The sequence below is a fragment of the Pezoporus flaviventris genome, unplaced genomic scaffold (genome assembly GCF_033815535.1).
Source record: "Pezoporus flaviventris isolate CSIRO_AGI_PZ_B2104156 unplaced genomic scaffold, CSIRO_AGI_Pfla_v1 ptg000002l, whole genome shotgun sequence".
Classification (NCBI taxonomy): domain Eukaryota; kingdom Metazoa; phylum Chordata; class Aves; order Psittaciformes; family Psittacidae; genus Pezoporus; species Pezoporus flaviventris.
The window spans coordinates 71,465,695-71,483,365 of NW_026892550.1; the positions used below are offsets into that span (position 1 = coordinate 71,465,695).

General features: G+C 37.6%; 1 long non-coding RNA gene across 3 annotated transcripts in view; it reads left to right on the forward strand.

Annotated features, from left to right (window-relative positions):
* Positions 1–17,671, forward strand: part of LOC133263348 (uncharacterized) — a 56,755-nt gene that overhangs the window by 1,611 nt on the left and 37,473 nt on the right. For 2 of the 3 annotated variants that reach the window (XR_009741473.1, XR_009741474.1), the window contains exon 2: positions 146–273. This is a non-coding gene — a long non-coding RNA (uncharacterized LOC133263348). Of the gene's footprint in view, positions 1–145; positions 274–2,075; positions 2,189–17,671 lie in introns of those variants that run through there. The other variant, XR_009741475.1, reaches the window with a different exon arrangement.

Sequence of the window (17,671 nt, forward strand, 5' to 3'; positions counted from 1 at the left end):
TGGTTAAAAACAAAACATACGATAAAAGCTTCCTAAGCCTTTTTTCCCCCACATCCCCACGTCTTTCGTTAGACCTAAGTGCAGTTGTCTAATTAGTGCTGGGTACTTGAGTGATACACCATCCATTTATTTCCTCCTTCTGCAGGAAACAGTGCTTGGGGAAGGTTGTCCTAAAAGGGATGTAATGCTCCTGTATTTCCAGACCTCTGTGATCTTGGGAAAGATCTACAGTAGCCTTCTAAGCCATTCGCTGAGGAAACTCAGGTACTAAGGGTAATTCTCCAATTAGTTTTGTGTGTGTGGTTTGGATGTGGGGTGGGTTTCTTTTTTTGTTTTGGTGTCGTCCCGTGTCCGTGTGTGTCCGTCCGTCCCGTCCTGTCCCCCCCGTTGTTATATAGTAAAAGTGTAATTTCATAGCTGTCAGGTTATTAATAAAGTTATTTGAAAGAACAAGATTTGTCTCACTGTCTGCCACACACTTTTTAGAATTGCAACAATTGTGCTGCTTAAGTTACAAATTCAAAAGTGTTTTATGGACCTACAAAGGTAAATGCTTTTTTCATTGAACTTTAAGGAAAAAGAAGTTTTGGATAGCCTTACTGATTTAACAGATCATGTTACTCCTTCAATAAAAGGGAAGGTTTAGGTTTCATCAGGCAAAACAAGAAAGGGAATGAAATGCATGATAAGAAAACTGAATGTAAGCTCTAAATTAATCTCCATTCTAGTAAAGATGGCTTGAAAAAATATGAAACTTTCATTCAAGCTAATCAAATTTATTTGGAATATAGAACTTCTCATGACATTCATTATAGAGCCTTTTAAAAGTTCTTCTGTTTCTTGCATATAAAACAAATCATTAAAGTTCCTCAAATCATGTGACCTGTATGGGATCTAGTTAACATTAAATGAGGTGTTAGGGTTTAGTGAGTGATACTCAAATCCCACAAAGTAATAGTAGCCTCTGGCTTTGAGGTAAGTATTGAGCTTCTAAAAATGAGGTTCTGAACTTAAATGTCCCAGAATCAAGCATACAGAACCACTGTTGAGTTGAAAGTTTTAGTTACTTCCAGGCAAAAGAAATTTTAAACTGTAAAGCCAATTGAAAACAGTAAGTTGGATAAATTTGGCTCCTTTGCATATCTAAAGTACCTGCTGATAACTGTTTTAGTAAATTCCAAATAAACCAGAGCCGTTCTTAGGTTCACAGTAGGCTTAAGTCTGATTTGAACCAAATTTAGATTTTGTTTACATTTCTCTGAGATATGTTGGAATCCCCTCCATATTTATGAGGATTGTTCTTGTTTCTTGAGTAGCAGCTTTAGTAAAGCTGTTCTTACTGTGGAAGTAGCAATGCTGAAAAGTAGCAACTGGTGCAGTGACCTGGGGAATTTTATGAAAATTACTTAGAAGACCTAGGTAAAAAATTGATTTGAGAGTTTTCATGGAATGTTGTACTGAAAAATGTCTCATGGTGAGACATTTTCATATGGTGGTAGTATTTTAAATTTAATTACTGTATGCTATTTAATAGCAATGCAGGAGAGATTTTTACTTCCAGGCGCTTTTTTATTCATCCCCACACCTTCTACCTCTCTAGTCAGCAAGTGAAAGTTGCCGGATTTTATTAACGTTCTGCTTTCCCAGTTTCCTCTCTTCAGCAGACTGGCACGGGTCAAATCATTTTATTGAAAATTAGTGTATTCAAAGTTAGTGATTGCATTGCAGCGTGATGCAGTGATCTTACTTTAGTGAAAATGTTTCAACTCAAAGTACATGGTATTGTACTGTCTTCGCCTGTTATGATTACATGCTATTGCAAAATTGTTTGTATTTCAAACTCCAGATATGCATATAAATTTGTATTTAAAAAAATCTGTTTTTCTTTCAAAGATGCTCTTTTTTTCATTTGAGGGTAATACTGATATACATGGTATCTAATGTTACCATAGCACCTGTTCTCTGAGTGAGTGACTTTTGGATTGGAAGAGAATCTTCAAACAGGAACACTTAGTATAATCTCAGTTTACTATTTCCTGAGCTAATCCTGTAATGATTTTCTTTTCTTTGACTAGTCCAGGAAAAGCAACTTCAAATAGTGACTGTACTTGGATATCTCTTCAGTGGTTTCCTGGTATAGAAGATTCCAAATATACTAAATGTTGATTGTCTTTCCTTCAGTGTAGGTTTTAATCATAGAATCATAGAATAGTTAGGGTTGGAAAGGACCGTAAGATCATCTAGTTCCAACCCCCTGCCATGGACAGGGACACCTCCCACTAAACCATGACACCCAAGGCTCTTTCCAGCTTGGCCTTAAACACTGCCAGGGATGGAGCATTCACAACTCCCCTGGGCAACCCATTCCAGTGCCTCACCACCCTAACAGGAAAGAATTTCTTCCTTATATCCAATCATTTGGATATGGATTTCATCAGGTCCCATGGACTTGTGTACATTCAGGTTCAAATGGTCTGGAATCAGATCCTCTGCTACAGTGGGCCTAGGGTCTTCATTCTCACGGTCCCTGCGTCTGCCTTACAGGGCTCAGGTGGTGTGGTCAGAGCATTTGCCAGTGAAGACTGAGGCAAAGAAGTCATTCAGAACCTCAGCCTTCTCCAAATCCAGCATAGCCAGTTCTCCTCATAGCTTCCAGAGGGGGCCTACGTTTTCCCTAGTCTGTCTTTTATTTGCGATATACCTATAGAATCCCTTCCTATTATTCTTAACATCCCTAGCCAAGTTTAATTCTAACTGGGCCTTAGCTTTCCTAACCTGGTCCCTAGCTTCCCAGACAACATCCCTGTACTCTTCCCAGGCCGCCTGTCCTTGCTTCCACCTTTTGTAAGCCTCTTTTTTTATTTGAATTATCCTCAGGAGCTCCTTATCCATCCAAGGAGGTCTCCTGGGCCTCCTGCTGCACTTCCTTCTGAGCTTGTAGTAGGTGATCCTTGAATAACAACCAACAGTCTTGGGCCCCCTTGCCCTCTAGGGCTATATCCCATGGAACCTTACTAAGCAGGTTGCTGAAGAGGCCAAAGGCTGCTCTCTTGAAGTCCAGGGCAGTGAGCTTGCTGCACGCTCTTCTCACTGTCCTGAGGATCTCAAATTCGAGCATCTCATGATCGCTGCAACCAAGGATGCCCTGGAGCGTCACATTTCCAACAAGCCCTTCCCTGTTGGTGAGCACGAGGTCAAGCATGGCACCTCTCCTTGTCAGCTCCTCTATTACTTGCAGAAGGAAGTTGTCTTCCACACAATTGAGGAACCTCCTGGATTGCTTGTACTGGGCCATACCATCTCTCCAACATCAGAGTGGTTGAAGTCCCCCCATGAGAACAAGGGCCTGCGAGCATGAGGCTGTTCCTATCTGTCTGTAGAGTGCTTCATCTGCAGGTTCTCCTTGATCAGGTGGTCTGTAACAGATCCCCACAGTAATGTCTCCCATAGCTGTTCTCCCTTTAACCCTGACCCACAAACTCTCTGTGGACTGCTCACCTGTCCCCAGACAAGAGTTCCATACTCTCCAGCCTATCCCTAACATAAAGGGCAACTCCCCCTCCCCACCTGCCAGGCCTGTCTTTTCTAAAGAGCCTGTAACCTTCCATTCCAACACTCCAGTCATAGGAGCAATCCCACCATGTTTCTGTGATGCCTATTATATCATATCCCTGTAGATGTGCACACGTCTCTAATTCCTTGTTTCCCATCCTATGGGCGTTTGTATAGAGGCATCTGAGCCGAGCTCCAACTGAAGCCAGCTCATTGCTGGAGCGGTTGGAATATCCCTACATTGCTCCGAGCATTTGTTATAGGTGTTGGCAACTGACTGGGTGTGTTGGGATGGAATGATGCCCCTCTCCCCCAACACATCTAGTTTAAAGCATCCTTGACCAGTCTGGCAAGCCTCCTACCAATATGGACATAAAGCGCAGCTGGGGGGTGAAACCTTCAAACATTCCCTATCACAATAATTTTCCAAAGTAATTCAAACCAGAATTATTAACTTGTGTGATGTGGTTATTAGTTTGTAATACCAAGTTTCAACTTGTTGCAATTTAACATCTCTCAGAAATACTAGGCACTCCTGGAGACTCAAATTAGTGTCTTGGCAGATAAAGTAGTATTTACTCCGGAATATCAGTGTCTTGTATATGACAGCCCCAATCTTTTATTGCCTGTTTATTTCAATAAACAATATAGTGTTGTTCATATAGTTCATCATTGAAGAGAAGCAAGTAACCTGTAGATTGTTTTCAGAACAAAAAGTGTGCTTAATGCACACTTGATTTGTTTTTTTTCTGTGTTTAACTCTTTGTTCTATTTGTTACTTACATACTTACAGCTATCAGCATAAATATAAGGTATCAATTATTAATTAAGCTATTATTATAAGTCTAAGATATAAGGTATATAACACAATACTGAAACATGGAATTTTTGTACTCTTGTAAATTCCGAAACAACACAGAAATACTGCATTGCAAAAATTCCAGAATCTTGGAATTCAAAATTGTGATATGGAAATTAGATTAAAATAAAATAAGTCACAAAATGCTATAAATATGACGTATTTTTTAATTTTATTAGCATTTTACAGGGCTAATGAACACTTCAGAAGTGTTTTTTAATAAACTGTTACTATTGTCCAAAGGGGCACCTTCATATTATTTTCCTAGAGAGGAATTTCTTTCATTTGCTTTTAAGTTGGATGCCAGTGTCATTGAAGTTATTTTTACTAAGGAACAAGAAATGCATCTTGACATGAATTGTTTCTCTGAGGGATTTAGAACTTGATTCTGTTGGATAAAGGCAAAATTGCAGCAGCTGCAGAGCACTGTTTCCTTTTGTGCTTTCTTCCCACTAGAGTTTTTGTCATGCTCATAAGAATCTAGAAATATTACATTGTTAATTACAGATTTATGTTCCTTCAAGTTTGGTTAATTGGACTGAACAATGTATGTAAGTTAAATTGACATTTCTGTCCCTTGTGCTTTACTCCTGGTTTGTTTGGGTCTGTTGGCAAAAGAGAGCGGAATTTCTCCAGTAAATTTCTAGATCATGATGATTCACATACAGTTCCTTAAGTGTTTTTTTTTCCTACTGCCTTGACTGTTTTGACTACATATACATATACTTCAAGACTAGAAGCATCACCTTCCTTGTAACTTATCTAAGATGGTGTTGGCTCATTTTGCTTGTTAAATGGTATGAGATCATAAGCAGCCTAAATAAGGTTTTTAGTTCTGTTGCCTTACCAACATGCCAGATGGAACTAATAATCTGCAATGTATTCTCTAATTTACTGCAGTGTTACCAGACAGCCGTCTCTTCTGGATCTGCTTGCCATGTCTTGTATCCTTTTTCACAGATCCCCATAAACACAAGAAAGATGTACCTCCATATATTAACAATAAGAAAACAAAAAAAAGAGTCTTTAGGTTTTGCAACTACAGTCTCATTTACAGGACTCTGTTTAAATTGGTACAAAACTGACAAGAAATCCCTCAATTTATGAGTTTGTATGCTCTGTAGTAGTGAGCCCTCAGCACAAGAAATACCATATGGACAAACAAAGTTCCCCTAGGCCACTATTCAGCTTCTGACAATGGGAAAAGAAAATACTCTTCAGAGACAATTCAGCCACTTCCTATAATCAGTTCCCCTATACTCACCCAAGATGTATAGTTACTGTATTTGGGTAGTTACAGGATAAAGCCATACCTTTAGTGATGACTTGTTGCCCACAAAGCTGCTCACTCCCTTTTGACTCTGCTGCTGAAAAAGCCTGCCTCTGTAATTTCTGTGGTAATAAAAGCAATAAAGGTCAGCTGCTTTTCCAGAAGAGCTTGGAAGATTCAGCTCTTGAAAATTAATCTATGTTTGAGCATTTTAAAGTCTTAAGAGAGTATGGATGTTAGGTTGACTGAAATAAGCATGCAAGAAGTGCTAGGTGTGATGTAGATATTTATTGATTGAGTAAGGGTTAATGTTACCTTTTCTGGTGGCTTTTTGTTAATTTGTTTGTTCTATCTTAGCTATGATTCCCTGAAGTCAGTTCCAAACCTGTGCAAGTCTCTGTATTGTTCTCAAGTTCTAATACCATTCTTCTGGCATTGCACATTTGGTCACTTCTTGAATTGTGTAATAACCACTTCCTTGTCATGCTGTTGACAATAAATGTAGAAATAGCAAGGTGTATATTTCCGTTCACATTTTGACAAAAATGCTTTCAATTTCAGTGGAAAGGTCATTAAGTATATAAAAAAATCTGTACATGAAAACCCATACACAAGGTTGTATTTATTATTATTGTTTCCACCCATAAACCTCTTTTCAGTTACGTTTTCTTTAATACTTTGGGGTTGAAATTAGAACTGAAAAGACATTGCTATAATTCAGATGGAGGTTCAACTGCCACATGATTGTTACATCTCTGACCAACCTGAGTTGTATAAACTCATAAACCACCTGTATGGATTTGACTTGATTAAAAGATTATGGGTTTAGTTACTTTTTTTTTTAATCTACAAGTGTAATCTAATTTTTGCTGGTTTCTAAATAGTGTACAAATAATACCATTCATTACTATCCTTATCCCTCATAAAAGAGATAAGGGCTACAGTTCTATTTCCTCAAGATTGAAGAAGACAACATGTAACAGATATTGGTGACAGTCTTTTGTCATTTTAAAGTATCAAAAGTCAATTACCTGATATGGCTTGCTTAATTTGGTTAGTTTGTTAGACATGAAGAAGCAATTACAAAATTCTACTACAGTAAAGTCTTATTTAAGAAGGGAAAAAGAAGTATCTTTTAAATACTTAGCAAAGCTTGGGGCTAGTACTAGTTTTATACCTAACCAGTGCAAGATTATTTATGAGAACCAACCAACACTCTTTTGGTCCATTTTATCTACATGTTGTAACAAATACTGAGTTCAAAATTTGACTTCAGAGAGTAAATCCAACAAGATGCCTGAATGTACATTTTTTATATTTCCTTGATAAGTGACATTAGGAATTACTGATTAGCCTTGCAGATACAGTTATAACTTAAATCATACATGATGGTAAACTGTGGTTTATGCAATTTTCCTGTATAAGCAGAAAGGTTAGTAGTGTGTGACTGTAAATAAAGTCATTAATGGTGGATACGCTACTAAAACACATTGCTGTTTGACTGAAACGGGAAGGGGGGGAGGAACAAACCAAGTAAATGTATTACTCCAACGCTATCTTACTATATTTGGTTCTTGCAACATTTCTCATTAATAAGTGAGGTCTTAACCACACCTAAAAGAAAAAACAAAACACCAAACAGAGAAAACTCTGTGCATCGTGTTTGTTCTTCTTACCTCATCTGAAAGGCAAGAGTAATGAATAGAACTAGCACATTGAACCTCAACAGGGACTCAAGGAAGTAGTTAATTGAACTGAGATCTAGCTGGCCATTAGATACTGGGATCATTGACAGGGGTGTGGTGAGTGTGTATGTCTGTGTGTTCAGTTCTCTGTTTTACAAATGGTTATTAAAAGAGTATTCATAACCTTAATTATAGAGTGGCAAAAGCTTGAGAAAACAGTTACTAATCTCTTTTAAAGGGAGTTCCTCGTTTCCTGTTTCATGTAGGTGGGTAGTTTTCTTTTTTCCTTCTTTCTTTTTGGTGGGGTTTTGGCTTTTTTTTTTTTTTTTCCTCTCTTCCTCTTGTCAGAGGTAAGGTAAGATGAATAAGCCATTTAGGCTCAGTGTTGTTGTGTCTTTGTAGTCAAGAGGACACTAAGCAGTAATCTGAAAACATTTGCTAAGCAGCATTAAGAGTCTGCAGAAAATAATTTATGTTCATCCTTCCTTCCATGTCTGAAGATGTGTTTTCTGTCTCCTTGGGTGGTGCTCTAGATGCATGTTTATAGGCTTTATTGGTAAACTAATAATGTGTATAATCTTTTGTGAGTTTTCCATTTGTCATTAAAGTACTCCTGTTTTAAGATGAGCTTGGTAAGTCTATGAAAAACATTGTAAGACAGACTTCCTGTAATAGTAGGATAGCAGATTCAACCCCAAAGGAGGTCCCTTTGAATTGTAAATTGCTGATTAGAGGCTTGTAGGACCTGAGAGAGGAGGAGAGGGGAAGAAAAAAAAAAACCAAAAACAACGAACCCACACCCCAAAAACCCCCAAACCCCAAAACAACCCCCACAGGGCTCTTTAGCCTTCTTTTTAGGACATTTGCAAAGATCCTGAGTTCAAGCTCCAGTGCTAGGTGACTGTTTAGTGTAAACACACTGCTTTGCTTGTATACAGAGCTAAGAAAGGCAGGGGAGGTAATCTCCAGCAACTGATGAAACAGCAGCCCAACAGCATGATTAATCAAAACTGGTAAAGTAATAAAAGTATGGCCACTGATGCAAGTCCATAGAGCATGGAGAGAATATGGTGTTTCAAAGGTGTTGAGCCTATCTCAACAACTCTGCAGTACTTCGGTACATCAGTAAATTCTAGTATTAAATTCCTTTTGATAGCTGTGGCCTTCGCTAGCAATGCCTGTTAATCTTATTATAACTCTTGTGCTGGGTATTATGGGAAGCACGCCAAAATTGCTGTATGTACCTACCACATACCAAGGAGTTGTTTCCCTCTGTTCGGGTAGCCACCGCCACATCCTCATGCCAGATACTCCAAACAAGTTCCTCATTTGTGTATCTTTGTGTTTCATTCTGCAAACATGATGATACACTTTTAAAATGTAGTACTGAAATCACCACCATCCACCATTTTAAAAATGGGAGGACATGTTTCTGTTTCATTTGGGGAAGTAATCTTTCCAGGAAGTTATTTCCTTTTGTTCTTCAGCTTCTACAGCGATGGGTATCTTCACAGAATTTCCTTGTCCTTATTTCAACTGTGTGCATGCCTTGAGAACTATTTGCTGTCTTTCTTGCTTTTAAATAGCCCAGGTAATAGCAATATGCTGTTAAACTCCCTTCTGAATGCTGCAGAAACCTTTTTTTTAATCTTTCACCAAACATCAGTTTCTCTTTCTTTGTGCTCAAGGCATCATAGTGTGTGACTCTTCTTCCACTCACATCTAAGAACTGCATCCATACTTTGCAATCCCACCATCAAAAACTGTTCTAGAGACCACTGTAGGTACTAGAAATCCGTTGGTGTTTTCCTTTTCTGTACTGATGGCAGACTTACTATTTTTATTTCAGGCCAAAGGTCTCAAATGAGTAATCGCACATGGATTTTTAATGAATATCACATGCACTAACCTTTGAACTTTTCATGCATTTAATCTTGTTGATGTAATTCTGAACAGCATGTCTAAAGGCAGTAAAATAGTCTTATTTTAATTAAGACTATTAAGTAGAACAAGGTAGTAATTTTTAAACAAGTATAATATAACACTGATGCTGATATTTTATACAAACTAACTGTAGAAAATTAATTTTAAACAATTGCAGAAAATAACTAATATTTTGCATTTTTGGCATGTGTTATTTCTCCTTTTAAAATAAGTGTTTTGTCTGCTTTTATTTTACATGTATCTTATCTTCCTTTGTCCTTCTGGAAGGAAAATCTGTCTTGTATTAATCCTCTCAGTTCATTTTCTTTCAACTGTCTTTCCCAAATGTTGTTGTCTAGGTATGGAGCAGTATACTTTGTACCTATGACCTATGGAGAATTTCATAAATCACTTAATAAGCATGACTCTACATTTCCTGCACTGATTAATAACTAAGGTTTTCTTCAAATGGCAGTTATTTTCCTATAACTTTACGCTTAAACACTGTTGTAATCACATAATCAACAATCCTAGCCAGATGCTGTGGCTGAATTACCTTAATTTTTTCTTTTGGTAAACTGCTAGAACAATGTAGTTTATATCTTTCTTTCTTTTTTTTTTTTGTCATCTCAAGAAGTTACAAGCATACATTTTCTGTTCCTTCCTTAGAGAATAAGATGATCTAAATGTATTAATTTGAATGCACTGAAGGCTTACATTTTCAATATGAAGTCTTTCAAGGTCTAGAACCCAGATCTGAGCACTGTTTTGTTTTGCTTGGAATGAAAAGAGTAACAAGAGAAGAATTCATTTTCCACTCCATACAGGCATCTCTGCTTAGAAACAGTCTATTATTATGTAACCCTTTCTGTGCTTATGAACTAGCAGGGAAATCAAAATTGGACAGGAATAGTAGCATGGATAGGTACTTGCCAACATAGATGTGTTGGCCCTAACTCGTGGGGAGAGCAGCCACACCATTTCTCAGTACAGAAATCTTCTAGCTCCTCTGCCCTGTGTTGATGCTATGTAATGCTATGTTTCCTGTGGTTTCCCCCTCATAGGAATGCTCTTACTTTGCAGGACCTTGTCCTTTGGTGAACCTTTAGTGATTTAATTGAAGCTATTAAGTGTCTCTCACAATGTGCATTTATATTAAAGCCCTCTTGGGAACCTTGATTGATATATTGAACATTTTGCTAAGGGAAATTGAGTTTACTTAGTTTCATTCCAAGACTTTGTTAAATATATGCAAGAGGATCATGATATTTGGAGCAGTGACCTGTCACACTTTCATTTGTCCCATTACCTTATTAATCTAGTATGAATGACTGAGCAGTAGCCAATCAAAAGTGTATGTTTAGGGAAGAACAATCTGTCATTCAACGAGTAATCTCTCCTTTTACTCTGTAGTTCTACCAGCAATTTTGAAAGGTTGGTTCTTTCATTGGTAAGGTATAGCAAAGCTGGATCACTTTGCAGATAATGTAATTTTTCCTTTCTCTGTGGTGAGAGTTGTTGTTATGGGTTTGCTTTTTTTTTTTTTTTTTTTTTTTTTAGCCCCATACATGATTATGAGCTGAGATTTCTGGGTGTGTGTGCTGTGAATGGAGGAATGTACCAAAATCCATTACAGAACTGTCAGATCTGGATTTGAGTATTTGGAAGTCTTATTGCAGAGGATGTGGTTTGAGGGATGGAATTAAAAAAAAAGACAAAAGACAGAACTGGTGGTTGCAATGCATTGACTGATTAGGATTAGGCATTGCTAGTAGCAGGGCATGACCAGAAGTGGAGGTGAGGCAAATGGAAAGAGTGAACTGGAATTATTGTGCGGTGGGCAAATGGTCACAGAAATCACTGTATACATGTTAACAGGCTTGGGCTTTCATGGATCTAAGTCACAGAGAAGCAGGTAACTATTTTGGGGTTGTTTTTTTTTTTTAACTCCACAGTAATTTATTTGTGGACAAGATACAAGTAAAAAAAAAATAAATTACAAATATTGCAAGGGTGGAGTCATGTAAACCATTGAGTTGCATTTCTCTAGAGTACAAGGGAAAGACTGTTGGCAGAAGGGGGATGTGTCGTTTGCTTTTCAGCCAGTGCTTTGAATAATGAAATATTTATCCCATCGGAGAAGAAAAGCTGAAACAATAGAGCTGTGTTTATAGAAAAATGGTCATTTGTCCAGACTCTGATTTCTGGTTCATCAGTACCTCTTTGTGAGAGGTACTTCCCTCAAATATGCCATTGTTTCAAATGGAATGCATCCGGGGTGTATAGTGCAAGGAATCTCAGTTGAATAGGCTTAAACAAACAGTACGACTGTGCAAAGGCTGAAATTAAAATTATATTTTTTTTCTGTGCTGTGTTCTATTCATTACCTGATTAAAGCACTACATGAAGCAATACGACTTGAAGCTTCCAACCAGCTGAGTTCTATATCTGCACAGCAATATTAGATGTTTTTTAAAAATATTATTGCCGCATCATTCCAAAAGCAGTTGCCAAGCTTTTCATACTGTTGGTTTGATGAGGCTCTGAATGATGAAAATAACCAGCAAATCTCTCTTAACTGTTCACAAGGACAAATGTCAGCTTTTTCCTCTGTTTTCCAAGACTGCTCAGCATGATGATCCAGTATTAGACAGAATATGACAGGTGGTAACTGAGATGGCTTGAGGTCACTTTCAGTGGGATACATCCACTTGCTGAGAGACTGCACTAGTTTATTTTCTTCTCTCCATGTCCCAGTATTGTTTGTTCAAAACAGTTAAGAACTAGGAATATTTATTAATACTTTGTGGTTGGTCAGGTCCCTGTTGTGATGACAGTGTGTGTTAAGGCTTCCTTTCTGTGTCATAGAACCCCATTGTGGCCGCATTGTGGCCTCGTCATAGCAGAAACTTACGTTTAGTAGTTTAATGGTGTGTGAGATGCGCATCTAGTTTGATTTGTCGTACTTTTTTCTCTCCATAGTCGCATGTTGACCTTGACTGGTATTTAGACTTTTGCAATTTGATTCTTCTTGAAAGCACCATCTAGTGGTCAGAACTCGCAAGGAGATAAAGGAGTTAGGGTATTGTGTCTGCTTCAGTACTTGCTTTTTGTGGTAAACTTTTTGTGGTAAATGTGTCTGTTCTCGTTTTCCTTTGCTGAAAATAATGCTCAGGAGCATTTCCTCAGATTGCTCTCCAGCCTAGTTCATACTTGGAAACTAACTGGCTGCATCCCTGTGTTGCATTTTTGATTTGGATTTTTTTGTCAAATATAATGAACACTAAGAAGTGATCTATGATTCTATATAAAATGATTGCTGTATTATAGTCAGATAAGCAGGTGGATCTGTACCAGTGGAACCATGTGTCTGCTCTAGAAGCAGGGTAGTGTGCATTAAGGCTAGACAGAGGAGAGCTTCTGTTTTGTCAACTGTTTGGATTTTTTGAGTGATTTAGGTTTATTTTTGGTACAATGAAATAGTAAATAGGACACAAGGATATTGTGATCTCCACTGTAAAAAGACACACCTCAGAGGGATGGCTTTCAAGGAACAATGTGTGCACAGCTGAGAAGCAGTATGTGAAACAAGGACAAGCATGAAAGTTCAGGAGAGATGGCTTCTGCCACCTATTGTGAAAGCAACAAGTTCTATAGGATAGAAGGATAGAAATGACCAAGAACCAGGAAGTAAGGAACTATGTGAATAATAAATTATGGAATATATGAATGTGAAGTCAGGGCATTAAAAACAGCTAAATAGAAGGGTGTTTATGTGTGGAGAGTTCATAGAGATGCCAGGACAAGCCATCAAATAATTTGTCATATTGTATCCATAGGACAGCCTGGTTTCAACAGTATTAACATCATTATGTCTGCACAAATAATTTATTTATTCTGATTACTGAACAAAACTCAAATACATGCAGCCCAATGAAATGAGCAATATTATTTTTTGGCTGCTTAAATAAAAAAAAAAAAAAATAGGGGGTTCCTAGCAAAACAAAACAAAAAAAAAGCAATGCTTATGTACAGCTAAGTTTCATTGTCATTAATAACAACAATGATGCAATGATGAACAGATGGGGTTACCCCTTGCTGTCTTGCCTGGATCAAGTACTTCCTTGAAAATGGTGGTTGAAAATCTCTCCCTCCCAGGATAACACTACCTTCTCATTGTCACCATGTTATAGAGTACCAGAGGTTCCTTAAAAATATCAAGGAAAAAGTGTTTTCTGATGATCAGCAAGTATGCCAATATGTAAGTGCAACATCTTAACAGAAAAATCATGACAGACTTGTCCTACAGTATGGTATGAGCTGCTTATTTTAGCATTTGGAGAGGAAAATATGAGCTTGAGCTTCTTTAAATAGAAAGGGGTTTGAAATCCTGTCTATTTTGGTTTTGTACTCTGCACGTAAACTGTGCGTTTAAAATGTAGGGAGCCAACACTCCTGAGTTTAATGCTTAACAATCACTGCTCTTTGTTACAACATGGTATGACATGAAGATACATATATATATATGTTAACTTACACATAGGATTCATTATTAACATAAAGACTTCACTGAGTTCTGCCATAATACTTTAAAGTTATGTTGATATATATATATGTGTATATATATATATATCCAGGCACAGATGTGAGGCACAGCTGTAGGTACCTCCTTTGGTTTGAGTAAAGCACAGTGGTGCACTTTCTCTTGCTACCTATTTTCAAGGCATGTAACATTACTAACAGCCCATTTTCTATCTGCTGTGGGACAAAAATCTCATAAATGTTTCCTTAAGTCATAAAACAGGGTGTATCCTCACAGCATGAAACTTTGAGCTATCACCAGATCTTAATTCTTGGCTTAGCCATCAGAAAAGATCACTCCTTTCTTGCTGGAACAGATGGGACAGAGGCAAAAGGTCAAGTCAGCAAAGCAGATAATGAAACAGTGTCTTTACAACGTGTGAGGAGTAAGGACATGATAGCAATAGTGACTCAAAGTCTTTTGTAACCCATGATGTATTAGTGTTGATTAGAAATAACCCTCAAAAACTTGGTTCCAAATTATAATCAGGTGCGAATTAGCACACAAACTTTAAGGCATCCATGTGACAGTGTGTGAGTGTAATGATTAATGTGGTGATTGCGTAGTGAACTACAGCTGTGAATTGTAGGCAGTTGCTGAAATGCTGTTAAGTTGCATACTAAGCACACATGAAACTGAATTTCTGCCACCTGTGACTTCTGATGTATAATATGTGGTTATAGCTTGTGGTGATCAAACCATCTGTGTGGAGTTGAGTAAGTAGTGCAAACAATAAGAAAGTATTGCTGTCTCTCTCAAGTGTCAGTGATGAGACTGTTGCACAGCAGGTGCCTGCTGCTTCTTAGCTGGAAACATTTGCAGACAGTAGTACTCCTTTCTCTCCTGTGCCTAGCGAGTTGTATATGGTGCCCAGCACAATTAAATACAATCAGAGTTAGGGGCACCCAAACAAGTCTCTGCATAATAGTAGTTTACTGCCCTTTAAAAGGATGTTGCAAGTTTTGCTAGGACACTAAACTTTCTAAGTGCAGGAAATGGAAATTTAACTCTTGCATTATTTATCATTAACGTGGTTTGTCTAATGTTTTGGTTTTTTTTTTTTTAAAGACTGTTATCAAAACAAAGACTCTTGGACTAATACCTTTAAAGCTCCTAACCACAGAGGAAAAACCTGTAAATCGTCTGGGCCTAGGCTGTATTTGTGTGAGTGAATGTATGTGCTGAGTTTGCCCGCTGACAGTCCGATAAATTTTAATTCATAGAATCATACATTCTATGGTTCTATGTGGTATTCTGATATTGACTTCAAAGTTCTACTATGTAGTTTCACTACAGTTCTAAGCAACCTTTAAAGCAGTGGTAACGGACAAGAATATCTATCAGGTCTTTGCTGGATAGCAATGGAATGTAAAGAAGGCGGCTTCATTATGAACCTGAAATGTGTGTCCTCTGTCTAGTACAAAAGGTTTGTCACTTCCAATTATGGACTGACAGTAGCATCACCCTTCTTGTGAAACAACACAAGAAGGGTATTAAAAAGCCTTTCACTCCTGGTGTAGCTCTGTAGAAAATATAGTGACCATAAAGTCTACTGAAACTTGGCCAATGAATACTGTATGTTTATTGTGTGTATTGTAGACATTTCCTTGCAGTAATTTTAGTAAGAGAACTCTGAAATGGATTTATGGATGTAAGACTATACATTACAGTGTTTTCAGCATGTCATTCTCCAATTAAGTTGTAGGTCTGTGCTCATTATGCCTTTGGCATGTGATGTTTGCATGTGTTTATATATGTATATACACATTTACAAGTTTTTTTATGATTTTTCACATAGTTTTTCAGACTCACTTTAGTTAGAGTTGTTGGTCATATCGTGGTATAAATAAGGAAAATATCTTCATCTATTCTCCTCCTTAAGAAAGATAAGATGGGAGGGCAACACTGTGAAATGCATTTACAGAAACATATTAAGTAGAACTCTCAAATGCTAAGCATGGTCCCGGGGGGGGGGTGGTGGTGTCAGTTTCTGTGCTATTTTCTCTTTCTGTTATACCCAAGATATCTGTGCCACTTGCTCTTTATTTGTTCTGCTTTTTTTTCTTTACTATTCTTGCAGTTCTACCCATCTTGCTTTACTTGATTCTATTCTAACTTTTCTACTTATGATTCCTCTGTCAGATGCAAATTATAGCTAATTCATATATGTAAGTATTATGATACATGTATATATATTCAAAAAGGAATTCTTAACTGAGAGGTGATCCAAATATATAGTCTTTCTCCCCCCTTCATTCTGAAACATTCTGGTGAAACTAGGGTGACAATTTGAGCATAGAACCATGAAACTGAGGGGGAGTTTGTGAGATATCCAAATGACCTCAGTATGCCTTAAATACAGGCTTAACTCTGGCTCTCTCCACAAGGACAAACCTACTTATCATCCATAGTTTTAAACATTAGCTCTTAGACTTGACAGAGGAAGGAAAGGGTTGTTATGTGATACTGTGTAAGGAATCTCATAGTAACAAGCTCATGTGATGTGAGCCATGCTGAGCATTCAGATTTCCTGTACAGTATTCAAGGATATCAGGCTCTGGGTACCATATAACTTTCTCCGGGTTTTAAATAACCATCCAAGTGATTTAGTCTGTCAGTCATCTGTATAGAAAAACTCACTTCAAATCCCAAGAAGGGATTTGAACAAATATTGCAATTCTCTTTATTAATGGTATAACAACAAATGCTTGGTAAAGGCAATTCTCTTCTTGATCTTCATGCTTGACATGCTTACTTTTAGGCAAAAATCACTTCATCGTGTCTTAGCATGGTATTTGCTTTGGCAATCAATGCCATCTTAATCTCTTTACAGTGGCTGGGGTAGATTCTCCCCCAGACAGCTCTGTAAATGTCAGTGCGCTGATAAGCATTTATGCTAGATGCATATCTAGCTAAAGCATCATCAGTTTAAGAGGCATTAGGTTTTGCCTACATGTGGATCACTGATTCCCAAGTATACTTTGGAAGCCATTTGTGTATGTGACAAAACATTGTGAGAACTTGAAGAGCAGAAGTCAAAGATTCATTATTTATTCTTTGTGAGTACTTCAGCAGGGATGGGGGAAGTTTTGTAACATGTGCATAATTTCTTTCCAGGAGAGAATGGTTTTCTGGGGAGTGTGAGGGGTGTATAGGTATAGATTATGCATCAAAATGGGATGCATAGACAAACGCCACAGACCATCTCAGCTCCATCACAGTCATTTAAGTCATCTATAAGAAGTTACAGGAAGCTTTCAAAAAATATTGTTTCCTAGTATGTTTTCCCTGGGAAAAAAATAACACCTTTCTTACCTTCCTTGGCACAGGAGGCTGACTGCTGTCTGTCTTTTGAGATACGCCCTGAAAAGATAGTAGTAGTGAGCTGAGGACCTCTGATAAAGCAGAGTATTCCAAAAGTAACATCTTAGAAGAGGGTACTTTCTGAATTTTGGCTCAGAATGTGAGTGCACTGTCCTTTTATATTACTACTTCACAAACACTGAGTATAATAGAATAACTCTTGGACTTTATTTTAATGTGTGTGCTACATCCAACATTTTAAATCTCTGCTGTTCCACTGATAATCTAAGGGGCCTTCCTGCTTACTGAATGCCTTCAAAGACTGAGTGAACCTTAGATGCATGCTAAGTCTTACCATGGGATGAGTATGAGTCATCATATCTTGGCTGTTAATAAATGACTGTATCTCAAATAATGCTCTATGTTGAACATACATATATAATAAAAGTGTTATAGAACAAAATATTGCATGAGGGGACACTTTAAATCACATTGGG